At 45.1% G+C, this 13,219-nt stretch overlaps 1 protein-coding gene across 1 annotated transcript in view; it reads left to right on the forward strand.

Moving 5' to 3' along the window:
* Positions 1–13,219, forward strand: part of CA5A (carbonic anhydrase 5A) — a 56,806-nt gene that overhangs the window by 671 nt on the left and 42,916 nt on the right. The window lies entirely within an intron of this gene.

The following is a 13,219-nucleotide window of genomic DNA, read 5'->3' on the forward strand; positions in this document are numbered from 1 at the left end:
CAGAGACTGCAGACATACTACAGGAGAGGGTCAGCAACTGCAGATATAATACAAGAGATGGTCAGCGACTGCAGATATAATACAAGAGATAGAGACTGCAGACATACTACAGGAGATGGTCAGAGACTGCAGACATACTACAGGAGTTGGTCAGAGACTGCAGACATACTACAGGAGATGGTCAGAGACTGCAGACATACTACAGGAGAGGGTCAGCAACTGCAGATACAATACAAGAGATGGTCAGAGACTGCAGATATAATACAAGAGATAGAGACTGTAGATATATTACAGGAGATGGTCAGAGACTGTAGATATATTACAGGAGATGGTCAGAGACTGCAGACATACTACAGGAGATGGTCAGAGACTGCAGACATACTACAGGAGATGGTCAGAGACTGCAGACATACTACAGAAGGTAGACAGAGACTGCAGACATTAAACAAGAGATAGTTAGAGACTGCAGATATACTACAGGAGACGGTCAGAGACTGCAGACATGCTACAGGAGATGGTCAGAGACTGCAGATATACTGCAGGAGATGGTCTGAGACTACAGACATACTACAGGAAATGGTCAGAGACTGCAGATATTCAGAAAGAGATAGTCAGACTGTGCCCATGCCATCGGAGTATTTAGAAACTGAGGACATACTGCAGAGGACAGTCAGAAAATGAGGACATGTTACTAATAGGGATCACTTGCAAATACAACCCCTAAGTAAAAAATGTTCTCCATCTTGTCTGCTAAGGGCCAAAGGCCACACATCAAGCACGGAAAGGTCACAGGTGGCCCTCAGGCTGAAGTATGGACACCAGGAACTAGAGGCTCAGGCTAGTCACATACTGACAGATTTTTTTTTCAGAACATTCAACAAAAATTCAACTAAACTTTTTAATCGAAACGTGAAATGAACAAAAGATTCCAACATATTCTGTGGTTCAGTTGTTTAGTACAATCTGTACGATGCAGCTTCATTGGCTGTTTCCTAAAGCAGAGGTCTCCAGTAGGGATGAGCCGAACACCCCCCCCCCCCCCCGTTCGGTTCGCACCAGAACCTGCGAACGGACCAAACGTTCGCGCGAACATTTAGAACCCCATTGACGTCTATGGGACTCGAACGTTCCAATTCAAAAGTACTAATGTTAAAGCCTAATATGCAAGTTATTGTCGTAAAAGGTCTTTGAGAACCCGGGTCTTGCCCCAGGGAACATGTATCAATGGAAAATAAGTTTTAAAAACGGTCTTTTTTTTCAGGACTTTCTAAATAGGTTCCTTTAACCACTTGGGATCCGCGCTATAGACGAAAGACGTCCACAGCGCGGCTCTCAGGTGCCGAGTGGATGTCCTCTTGTTGACATTCCCCGTGTGCGCCGCTGGGGGCGCGCAGCGGGGAAACAACGTGCCCGGCGCATCGCTGGGAAGCTGATGCATGTGCCTGGCGGCCGCGATGTCCGCCAGGTACCCGCGATCGTCGGTAACACAGCAGGGACGTGGAGCTCTGTGTGTAAACACAGAGCTCCACGTCCTGTCAGGGAGAGAGGAGACCGATCTGTGTCCCTTGTACATAGGGACACAGCATCGGTCACCTCCCCCAGTCAGTCCCCTCCCCCCACACAGTTAGAACACACCCAGGATACACATTTAACCCCTTCCTCACCCCCTAGTGTTAACCCCTTCCCTGACAGTCACATTTATACAGTAATTAGTGCATTTTTATAGCACTGATCGCTGTATAAATGTGAATGGTCCCAAAATTGTGTCAAAAGTGTCCGATGTGTCCGCCGCAATATCGCAGGTCTGACAAAAAAAAAAAAAATCGCAGATCGCCGCCATTACTATTAAAAAAAAAATAATCATAAATCTATCCCCTATTTTGTAGACGCTATAACTTTTGCGCAAACCAATCAATATACTCTTATTGCGATTTTTTTTTTTTAACAAAAATATGTAGAAGAATACGTATCGGCCTAAACCGAGGAAAATTTTAATTTTTAAAAACAAAATTGGGATATTATTATAACAAAAAGTAAAAAATATTGTGTTTTTTTTTCAAAATGTTCTGTCTTTTTCTGTTTATAGCGCAAAAAATAAAAATCGCTGAGATGATCAAATACCACCAAAAGAAAGCTCTATTTGTGGGAAAACAATGATAAAAATATGATTTGGGTACAGTGTTGTATGACCGCGCAATTGTCATTCAAAATGCATCAGCGCTGAAAGCTGAAAATTGGTCTGGGCACGAAGGGGGTTTAAGTGCCCAGTAATGAAGTGGTTAAGCTAGTGCATTGTTGGTTCACTTACCTTTTTCTTCGATCTCCCTTCTAAATGTTTTTTGTTTTATTATTATTTAATTTCTCACTTCCTGTTTCTCCTCAGTAAACTTACCACCATCATCCGAGTGGTGGTTAGTCAGCCAGAACAGTTTACTGAACAGCTTACTGAGGAGGAACAGGAGGTGAGAAATTCAGACAAAGAAAACAAAGAAAAAAAAACATGGGTAATTGAAGGAAAAGGTAAGTGAACCAACAATGCACTAGCCTAAAGGAACCTATTTAGATTTTTTTTTTTTACCTTTACAACCCCTTTAATTTTACAGCGATTTGTCAGCTGTTCTATCTATCAAGTCTAAAGCATGAAAATTCAGTCACAGTGCCCCCGATGGTGGGATGACTATTGCACAACATAAATGAACCAGAACTTACAGCAGACTTGCAGAATGTTTGCAAAGAAAGTGTACCTGGGATCATGCAATGCAGACTCGCTGCAATTGTGCTACAAACTTGTGAAGCCTGGCAAGTCTAGCAATAGCTTAGCAAGTCATTTTCAAAACTTGCAGCTCAATTGCTTGCTATGTGGGTACAGAATACAGGGGTCAGGAGTATGTAACATAAAGAGCGCAGAGATCAGGATTATAAACAGTCCAGCACACAGCACTCCCTGAGATTAATTTGAACATCACCCTCTTATTCATTGCACAACCGTAACCACTATTAGACACATTGAAAACCACACACACTCACCCACAAACAAGCACAATGACACAGTATGTGAAATGTTATGTTCTATGATTCAGCCCTTTGTGGGGTGAAACGTAATGTAGAGTGGGAGGTAGACAGGCAGGGTTATATGTGGTGAATCCTCTATTTATCATATTAAATCTGGTTTTAGGTCAGTGTGCGGCCTATTCATTTCTACATGACAAACACAATGACACACACACTTACACACAGCGTCACACACTTACTCATACACAGTTGTCATCACTTACCTCTTGGGTAAGACAGTCCCCTTGGTGGCATGGCTCACTGTCTCTCCAGCCTCTACCTATGCTGCCAGTGGAAAAGCATGGGGGTGACGGTTCTAATGTGGGGGGGCAGACCTGATTGGCTGCTCCACAAAAACTGAAGCCTGCACACGGCAGGCTGATAATACTGCTCCTAATCCCGAGGCCAGGGGAGGGCTGGCAGGGGGGGCAGGATGGAAATCTCCCCCCGGGCTGGTGACACTATGCACAGCCCCGGCCACCACTACCAAATGCTGTTTTTGCAGAGCAGGAATATGCCTGCTGGAGCTCTGTTAACACAGCTGTGTCAGCTCCGAGGTAGATGGCTGCTGAGCTATGTGTCGTCTCACACATAGCTCAGCCTCAGTGCACACCAGTGACTATTTACACAATAGTCCACAGCATGCACCCTTAAATCAAGTTTCCCAGAACACCCCTTACATGAGATATGATGTATATGGGGTCTGTGCGGACTCTGATGTAAGGGGAGGCTCTGTGCGGACTCTGATGTATATGGGGTCTGGGCAGACTCTGATGTAAGGGGGGGGGCCTCTGTGCGGACTCTGATGTAAGGGGGGGTCTCTGTGTAGACTCTGATGTAAGGGGGGGTCTCTGTGCGGACTCTGATGTAAGGGGGGGGGCCTCTGTGCGGACTCTGATGTAAGGGGGGGGGCCTCTGTGCGGACTCTGATGTGATCTTGTGATCATAAAAAATCTTAGACTGTTTTCCTCGATCCATCACTTTTCCACGCTCTATGGGCCACTTGACTGGACTTGCCCCCCAGGCCTAAGGCTTCCAGCCCTCCCCTGCCCGAGGCAGCAGCTGAAGACTGAAACAGGAAGTGCTGTTATTGGCAGGATCTCAAGGTATGAAACCTTGTAACAGATTCACGAAGAAGCAACTGTATTGAAGAAATTTGTGTGACGAGAGTCACCTTGGGGCGGAGGGGCCTGTGGAACACAGAATCCCTTGGAGTGGTTGGGAAGCCCTTGTTTCAGCTCCCCATGCACCTCCTATGTTTAAAGCGGCGGTTCACCCTAAATTACAACACTATATCATGCTGATCATCGCACCACATACATCTACATAAGCCATATTTTTGTATTTTTTTAGGCATTTACAATACCGTGAATTCGCTGGTTAAAGTTTGACTTCCGGGGTTTTCTCCCGCGGGAGTAGGCGTCTCCACTCTTCCCCAGCGCCGCGATGTCTCCTGGGAGGACGGTGTCATGCTTCCCAGGAGACGATGAGGAACGCCGTCCAGCGAATGGCATCAAAACGGGGCGTGTACTTTCAATGACGTCGCCCGTTGTGATAGCAACCAGGAAGTTTACGGCGCAGGTCGCCATAAACACGGCTCATGCGCAGGAACGAGCGGTGAATGCCGGGAGCTGTGCATTCACGGCTTCCAGGAAGTCAGTGCTTGTGGGCTTCACAATGCCCACAAGCAAAATGGGAAATGCCAGCATCCGGTTTTATAACTTTATCTTATCTAAGAAAACGGACGGGGGATGCTCTTTGTCACTGAACAAGTGAGTACCTACTTGGGATTGGCCGCGGAACCTCCGCTATAAGTTACACTGTGTCTCTAATAGGGCCACAGGGTGACCGTGAATCACAGTCTGATCTGTACTAATCAGACTCACTGTACAACCACACTGGAATGTTGTGTATATATATATATATATATATATATATATATATATATATATATATATATATATATTGTCTCATACTATGGTGTGCTCTGTGTTGGGTAGTTTGGGGTGTGGCTGTATCCCATTGTTCTATTGTGTCTGTCTGCCTTGGGTATTATGGGATGTGTATGTAGATTAGCTGTGAGAGGGGGGGGGGATTCCTCCAACAGCTCTCCCTGCTGATTGGACAGTCTACCTCGACCTGAATGCAAAATGGGGGGGGGGGGAATTGTCCTGAGTGTTACCTCTGTGTTTCAATAAACAGTTTCATGGTTAGCAACTAAAACGAGTACTGTCTAGTTATTGGTTGTCAACGGTTTGGAATATCTGATATCTATATTCAGACTTGGAGGAAGCAGTATATGGCGAAAGCACTCAAGCGGAGTGTGGGATGTTTTGTTAGAATTTGTATACAGAGAGGAATGATGTCAAACATAATGCTAAATAAATTTAGATTTTCATAAACTTTAAAAAAGGTTTGGAGACCTCCCCCAATGCTTCCAAAATGGTGAAATGTCTCCAGAATCTCCCCAATTTTTCACAGACACTTTGTGAAAGAAAAAAAAAAATCTCAATTATGCCCATCCCTAAGTGGTATGAAGTATTTGCAGGTTCTCTGTGCTGTTGGACAGGAAAGTTGTTTTTCCGAAAATGGAGTTTGGATTCTGGTGTCGTGACTCATCGTGTCCTCCTGTGACTCGCCCAGTTGATTGGATGATAAATAAAGCCTTTCATTCGAAGTGGAATACATTTAAAGCACAACTTCAGGACGAGTATATATCATCTAAATACAATCGTCATGTGTATTTTTCTTGAATATTGGTGTGCTTTGATCCAGATCTGTGCAGTAATCCAGGGTGAGACTTCCCGTAATAAAGACCACTTACTGCTCCCCCTCTCCTTAAACAAGGGGACTGGTCTTGTTTCCACCCCCTCTTTTAGTTTTCTGTAGTTGGTGGAGCCAGCTAAGCCCCTCCCACCGCTCTGTTCTCTGCATAGGTTATGTGGATAAAGGAATTAGTGCTCTTATGCGGCGTACACACGATCGGTCAAACTGATGAGAACAGTCTGATGGACCGTTTTCATCGGACCAAACCGATCGTGTGTGGGCCCCATCGGTTATTTATCAATATGTTAAAGAAAAAGCAATCTTGTTTTAAATTTAACCAATGGATACCTAACCGATAGAACAAAACCGATCGTTTGTAGGCACGTCGATCGGTTAAAAACCCACGCATGCTCAGAATCAAGTCGACGCATGCTTGGAAGCATTGAACTTCGTTTTTTTCAGCACGTCGTCGTGTTTTACGTCACCGCGTTCTGACCCAATCGTTTTTTTAACCGATGGTATGTAGGCGCGACTGACCATCAGTCAGCTTCATCGGTTAACCGATGAAAACGGTCCATCAGACCAAAGATGCTCCTTGCAGGACTTTTTGTAACGTCCCGCAAGCGCACCCCCTCAGTGCGAAAAGACACACTGCAATGAACGGGAGGTGCTTTTCAGAGGCTATTTCTAGTGCTAAAGCACGTGAAAACTGCCTCAGTGTGAAAAGGGTCTAAGTGACAATTGTGCGGTCATGCAACATTGTACCCAAATAAAATTTATGTTTTTTCCCCACAAATAGAGCTTTCTTTTGGTGGTACTTGATCACCACCGCGTTTTTTATTGCTTTGCATTTTAAACCATAGTTTAAAAAGGTTTAAAAAAAAAAGCAGTAAAACTGCTAGAGGGGCATCAAGTGGGTAAAATTGAGAAATATTTTTTTTTTTTAGCTTTATAACAATGATAGCAGAGACAGTCATGTGAAATTATACGTCCAGAAATCCATTGAGCACATAGATCCACTCAGGATAATATTTACAGTAAAAAAAAAGCTAAAATATTTACAGAAAAATCCAGTCCACCCAATTATTTATTTTTTGTGGAGTGAAGAAGGGATAGGACTTTTCAATTTTTTATTGCCGTCTGTGTCTCCTTTGAAGAAATTACCTTAATTTCCTGTTTCAGTGACACCTGTCATTAGTAAAGAATAGAAGGGGGTGTAATGCTGTTGGCACTGATCTTTTGAGCAGTAAGTCTGGGATATCTCCTCAAAAGGGGCACAGCAAATAAAACCTGTCAGAGAATATAATATTTCCCTCACTCCACCGAAAATAAAAACATGTTTTGGCTGGAGTCCCACTTTAAAGGACATGAAGTGATGGGAAATCCCTCCAGCAGACAAAAACAATAACATATTTTTTGTACAGCGAGGAAGGGTTGGAACTTTACAATTTTGGCAAAAGTTTATTCCTGTCTGCACCCTGCTGTCTGAGTGACAAACACTGCGGGGGTTACAGGGACAGGAAATTGTTTCCATTGGAGTCACAGACAAAAATAAAAAAACTATAAAGCAAAACACTGGAAAAAAAGTAATCAAGATAAAAATAAATAGTGCATTAAAAGATAAAAAAAAAGCAAAACCAGCTTTTGCTACAATAGTCACCTTCAGTCCAGTGATTTTTCATGCAGTACTTTTTTTTTCTGCCACTAGATGTCCTCAGCCTGATGATCAGATTTTCAACGCACTTCCTCTGAACCCAGGTCATCCAGGTCTTGCCCTCAGCCTGTGAATGATCAGTGAAAAGAGAAGCAGCAGACTTGCCTTAATGCATCAGGGTGCCATTCAAAATGTTACACAAGTTACTACCCCTAGCATACACAATAATGTGTTACTGCAACGCAGAAGTGTAAGGGCTAATTTGCACTAGTGTTAGCCCCAGGGCTGGTGCAAGGATTTTTGACACCATAGGCGAAACCTAATTTTTCCTCCCCATTGGCTCCACCCCTGACTCCACCCCCTTTGCCCTGCCCATGTGACAGGAGGCGGCGCTATACAGAAAGCATTGGCTTTGCTTCCTCTAGCACTGGCTCCAGTGCTGCGCTGCGCCTCTAATTACACTACCGCTCGGACGGAGCAGCTGCGTGAGACTGAGAGCATGCTGCAGCCTGTAGAGCATGCAGATGGAAACCAGCAGCCGGGCACCCCTAGGCAGCAGTGCGCCCTAGGCGGCCGACTAGTTTGCCTAGTGGTAGCTCCGGCCCTGGTTAGCCCTCTAGATAGGTAGATCGTAGATATGTCCAAATTTGTTTAAAACATTTTGACAAATTAGTTAATTCCGAAATTTCAAGATTTTCGGATTTTGAAAATTCCTGAAATTCGGAAATTCAAAAATTTAAAATGCAGAAATTTGACATTTCTGAGAATTCGGAAATTTGAAAATAAGAATGAAAATTCAAAAGAACGAAACTCCAAAAATTAAAAATACCTGAAAATCTGAAATAACCAACTGATAATAACTTAACGATTACTAACTATTAAATTATAGGTATTGGAATTTCCTTTCCAATTTGTCTGTTAGTGAACGTAACGAATACAAATTTATCCAAAGATACGAATTATCCAAAATAACAAATTGGCGTATCTAAACCAATAGAACGTAACGATCTAATAATAATAATAAACAACAATAATAAAAACTTTGTATTATTATTAATTATTAATTTGTCCCATTCCATTTGTTTAGATTATTTCGGATAATTCGTAACTTCAGATAAATTTGTATTCGTTACGTTCACTAACAGACAAATTGGAAAGGGAATTCCAATAACTATGATTTAATAGTTAGGGCCAAATTCTCAAAAACTCTGCGTAACTTAAATTTCAGCAGTTAAGTTACACTGACTTAAAATTTCTACCTAAGTACCTGATCGTCAAAGCACTTAGGTAGAAATTACACGCTGTGTAACTTAAGTGCCGCCGTCGTAAGGCGGTCCTCCTCTCCTGGGGGCGTTTAAAATTTAAATGAGGCGCGCTCCCGCGCCGGCCGTACTGCGCATGCGTGTGACGTCATTTTCCCGACGTGCAGCGCGCGAACGTAATTAACGCCGGTCGGCTTTGAGAATTTCGACGGGACACTAAAGTTGCGACGGGTGAAAAAAAAAGACGCGCCGGGAAAACAAATAATTATAAAAAAAAATGACAGCGTCGCTCAGCATCCTGAGAGGGTGAACTCCATGCCAATTTTCAAAGAAAAAACCGGCATGGGTTCCCCCCCCAGGAGCATACCAGGCCCTTAGGTCTGGTATGGGTTGTAAGGAGACCCCCCCACGCCGAAAAATTGACGTAGGGGGTCCCCCTACAATCCATACCAGACCCGTATCCAAAGCACGCTACCCGGCCGGCCAGGAATGGGAGTGGGGACGAGCGAGCGTCCCCCCCCCTCCTGAGCCGTGCCAGGCCGCATGCCCTCAACATGGGGGGGTTGGGTGCTCTGGGGCAGGGGGGCGCACTGCGGGCCCCCCCACCCCAGAGCACCCTGTCCCCATGTCGATGAGGACAGGACCTCTTCCCGACAACCCTTGCCATTGGTTGTCGGGGTCTGCGGGCGGAGGCTTATCGGAATCTGGGAGTCCCCTCAAATAAGGGGGCCCCCAGATACCGGCCCCCCACCCTAAGTGAATGGATATGGGGTACATCATACCCCTATCCATTCACCTGGAGGCAAAAAGTAAAATGTAGTAAACACACAACACAAGGCTTTTTAAAATATTTTATTATTCTGCTCCGGAGGCCCCCCCTGTCTTCGTTATTAGCTCAATTAGCAGGGGGGGCTTCTTCTTCCGCTCTCCGGGGGTCTTCTCCGCTCTCCGGGGGTCTTCTCCGCTCTCCGGGGGTCTTCTTTCATCTTCTCCCCTCTTCCGCTGTTGACTCGGCGAACCCCGGTTCTTCTGCAGCTCTCCGGTGCCTTCTTCTTCAGCGCTGGCTGCCTGCTATGTTTGTGTGTTAGCTCGATTTCAAACAGGCAGCCGGCGCGGTCTTCTGTGGCGTCAGGGTCTTCTCTTCCCTTCTTCCGATGTTGCCTCGTCGCCTGTTGTCGCTGTAATGATGGAAGCGCGCCTTGCATCACATTTATATAGGCATCACCGTCCCATCATGCTCCGGTAGGTACCCACGTGGTGGGTGCACGTGGGTAGGCACCCACCACGTGGGTACCTACCGGAGCATGATGGGACGGCGATGCCTATATAAATGTGATGCAAGGCGCGCTTCCATCATTACAGCGACAACAGGCGACGAGGCAACATCGGAAGAACAGAAGACCAGAAGACCCTGACGCCACAGAAGACCGCGTCGGCTGCCTGTTTGAAATCGAGCTAACACACAAACATAGCAGGCAGCCAGCGCTGAAGAAGAAGGCACCGGAGAGCTGCAGAAGAACCGGGGTTCGCCGAGTCAACAGCGGAAGAGGGGAGAAGATGGAAGAAGCCCCCCGGAGTCCGGAGAAGCCCCCCCGGAGAGCGGAGAAGACCCCCGGAGAGCGGAGAAGACCCCCGGAGAGCGGAAGAAGAAGCCCCCCCTGCTAATTGAGCTAATAACGAAGACAGGGGGGGCATCCGGAGCAGAATAATAAAATATTTTAAAAAGCCTTGTGTTGTGTGTTTACTACATTTTACTTTTTGCCTCCAGGTGAATGGATAGGGGTACGATGTACCCCATATCCATTCACTTAGGGTGGGGGGCCGGTATCTGGGGGCCCCCTTATTTGAGGGGACTCCCAGATTCCGATAAGCCTCCGCCCGCAGACCCCGACAACCAATGGCAAGGGTTGTCGGGAAGAGGTCCTGTCCTCATCGACATGGGGACAGGGTGCTCTGGGGTGGGGGGGCCCGCAGTGCGCCCCCCTGCCCCAGAGCACCCAACCCCCCCATGTTGAGGGCACGCGGCCTGGCACGGCTCAGGAGGGGGGGGGGGCGCTCGCTCGTCCCCACTCCCATTCCTGGCCGGCCGGGTAGCGTGCTTTGGATACGGGTCTGGTATGGATTGTAGGGGGACCCCCTACGTCAATTTTTCGGCGTGGGGGGGTCTCCGTACAACCCATACCAGACCTAAGGGCCTGGTATGCTCCTGGGGGGGAACCCATGCCGGTTTTGAATTTAAAAATTGCCGTGGAGTTCTCCCTCAGGAATGCATACCAAATGCCGTCGCTGGAATGGGCCTTTACAAGGTTTGGCTAACTTTCCACATTGTAAAACCAGCCCTAATTTTGCGCCGGCAAATTCGGAACTTAGGCAGAAATCAAAGTGCTGAAATGCTTTGAAAATCTACTTAAGTCCTCATTTGCATACGCAAAGCTGGATTTCAATGAGAAATGCCCCCAGTGGCGGATGCGGTACTGCATCCTAAAATCTGACCGTGTAAGTGTCTTACACATGTCAGATTTTCTGCCTAACTTTGGAAAAAGCCTTTTGAGAATCGTTTCCAAAGTTAGGCACAGAGATACGCAGGCTGAACAGCAGTTAAGTCTGCGTATCTCTTTTGAGAATTTGGCCCTTAGTTTCTAAAAGGGCCCTAGTATATGTATGAATGTGAGTTGAGGACCTTGGGTTGTAAGCTCCTTGAGGGTAGGGACTGATGTGAATGTACAATGTATATGTAAAGCACTGCACAAATTGACAGTTCTATATAAGTACCTGAAATAATAATAATAATAATTAGTTATTATTTAGAATTTTCAAATTCCGAATTTTCGAAAATTCGAAAATTTGGAATTCGGAAATTCAAAAATCAGAATTTTCAAATCTACTAATTTACGAAAACAACAAAAAACGAATAAACAAAAATGTTGTTTTTTTTTGCCACTGCACATGTCTAGTAGATGGCTCTTAAGAACGTGTTTCACAGTCAGTGAGGAGCCGCTCTTTCACCTATATTAACCCCTACAAACCTGCACCCCTGAGCCACAACCGTGTGCATGAATGTGGTTGCAAGGTGGTTGCAGTGCAGCCCCATTCAAGCCAATGGGTTACGTTCTATGGCTGGTAACGCACGCCGAGTGCGACATAAGTGATTAATCTTGCTGCGCCCGCACAGAAAAGCATTGTGAGTGCAGCATGTGTACACAGGGCCGCCATCAGGGGGGTACAGGCAGTACACCTGTAAGGGGCCCGGATGGCAACCCCCCCTTTTTAATGTTTTTTTATATATTTTTTTTTAAATGTGTGTGTGTGTATATATATAATATATATATATATATATATATATATATATATATATATATATATTTTTTATTATTAAAAGGGCCCAGAGGTCCCCAGGGCCCCCGGATTGCAACCCCCCCCTTTTTTTTATAAAACTAAATTTTAATTTTTGTTTTTATATATTTTTTTTTTATATATTTTTGTTCTCTTTATTAAAGGGCCCATAGGTCCCAGGGCCCTGGATGGCAACCCCCATTTTAAAAATAAAATTAAAATTTAATTTTTTTTCATATATATTTATTTTTATTTTGTATTAAGGGCCCAGAGGTCCCCAGGGCCCCGGATGGCAACCCCCTTTTAAAAATTTTTTTTTTATATAAAAAAATAAATAAATTGTAATTTTTTTTTCATATATAATTTTTTTTTTTTTTTTTATTAAAGGGCCCAGAGGTCCCCAGGGCCCCGGATGGCAACCCCCCATGCCTGAATCTGTGTAACGGGCCCCATAATATATAGGGGGAGGGGCTGGGGGTATGATTAAACACGTGACTCAACCATGTGTTTTTACCACCCTACAACTTCAAATGTAAATGAGGCCAAAATGGCAAAACATATTGGTTGGAGAGTCTTGTAGTTCATCTGGACTTCCCACCATGGTGTCATCACTACTTTATATGTTATATTGCGCATTCATTTTATACAAAAATTAATTTTATTATTGTCAACAAAGCTGTGATTTTCTCCTCTCTTCAATCAATGAGTTTGTTGTCGGAAAGTTGATTTCAGTTTCACGTGTCAGCGAGTTTGTAGTCATGTCGGTCAGAGTTCACCTATGTATAGAATCTGTACACCATGCTGCAGCCTTGAATGTTTACCTAGTTTGTGGGGCCCTCGGGCCCTATCTCCGCGTGTTCTGTCATTTTCTGATAGAGCCATTCAGCCAGCATTCTTTTGTTGGGGCTACACAGAGGGATTTTATACCCTACTACTATAAGATTTAGGGTTCATTTACACCATTGCATTGTGGGACTGCACACAAAAATTGCACACTTTCACTCAGGGCACAAAAATATGCTGCCCATTTGCAGGTGCGCTCATCACAGAGTGTGCCAGGTGTGCTCGGGCACACCCTAATCACCCTGTGCGGCACAAATTCCCCTGTTTAGACCCCGGATTATTCACCAAAGCCTCCTAATGGGGCTACTTA

This window comes from Rana temporaria, chromosome 11 (genome assembly GCF_905171775.1).
Source record: "Rana temporaria chromosome 11, aRanTem1.1, whole genome shotgun sequence".
NCBI classification, from domain to species: Eukaryota; Metazoa; Chordata; class Amphibia; order Anura; family Ranidae; genus Rana; species Rana temporaria.